The 1,182-nt window shown below is 55.7% G+C and overlaps 1 pseudogene; it reads left to right on the top strand.

The window, feature by feature from the left end:
* LOC112213772 overlaps positions 1–1,182 on the top strand; it is a 3,903-nt pseudogene that overhangs the window by 1,675 nt on the left and 1,046 nt on the right.

Below are 1,182 nucleotides of genomic sequence, written 5' to 3'. Positions count from 1 at the left end.
CCATAGGCGAGTTCTCGGCCCCCTCAGACGTCGTGGAAGCGATGCTGAATGGACCACAGGAGTACGAAGCTGTCCGCCTCTTTTGCGAGCAGGTTGTGCTCATAAAGGAGCGGACAGAGAGGGAAAGGGATAAGAGCTCTCACCCTTGTAGGGTAACGCGACGAAGAGGGATGGAGGTCAGGCGGCCGCGACTAGTAGGGGGAATGGCGCTAGAAGTAATGCCCTCTAGCTCCAAATTTAAAAGTTAAGCGAACTTTTGGACTCGACTCTAACAAAAGAACGCGAGGGCAGTGCAACGGAAAGGCGATTCGATCGAGATCCCCGCAACATCCCTGACACACGCGTAGGAAGGCCATCGTGGAGTTTTAGTCAGTAAGATTCCAACAATACTCTGCCGTTGCCGATTATTTCGGCAGCGGGAGAGTGTCCATGAGGATTTATCCACGTAAGAAAAAAAGCTTGGGGTTAGGTTGGGGAGCAGGGCGCGGGTGTGTGGTCTCAGGGCCTAGGACCACGCCCTGGGAAACCCCGATGGATCTGATATTCTCCTACAGCTGGTTGGTGGCTGCTCAGTGCCTTTAGAACCCGTCAGTTTGCCGATCTGATGCAGAGAATTTCGGAGAATCTAGTGGGCCCATACCTTCCAAGACCACTCACCTCACCATCTCGTGGAACTCCCTGTCACCCTGCGCCGGGTCGGTCCGGTGTGTGGTGCGAAAGAGTGAGTGGCAACGGCACTGGAGTTTCTGTCGACGACTGGGCACCAACAATTCATTACTAACATGGATATGAAGAAAACAGGCAATAACATTTACGGTGCAGGGGACTGATACTCTAGTACCGGCGCAGCCGCGTGTTGTAAAGCAGGTCCCGTTGCGTCGTCATCGAGCAACCGTGGCTATCTGGGGGACCACCAGGCCGCCGGACGTGTGAAGAAGAAGACATGCAACTAGTAGGGTGACGAGAAAGGTCAGAGGGACTTGATGTAGCTGTCAGCGGCCGCGTATCTTCGTGGGTCGGGCTGCCGTTGCAACGCGGCGGCGGTGAGAGGGTGAGGTCCGACGACGAAATGCCGTCGTGTTCTTCCTCTTCGGATGTTGCAAGCGAACATATCGGAAAATTACAGGGTTCGTAGACAACACCGCCTCCACCGCCGACAGTCGCGGCCAGGGCGCCGCCCTG

Source organism: Bombus impatiens, unplaced genomic scaffold, assembly GCF_000188095.3.
Source record: "Bombus impatiens unplaced genomic scaffold, BIMP_2.2 scf_1202, whole genome shotgun sequence".
In the NCBI taxonomy this organism is placed as follows: Eukaryota; Metazoa; Arthropoda; class Insecta; order Hymenoptera; family Apidae; genus Bombus; species Bombus impatiens.
The sequence above is the reverse complement of the archived record's forward strand: the minus strand, read 5'-3'. Positions and strand labels throughout refer to the sequence as shown.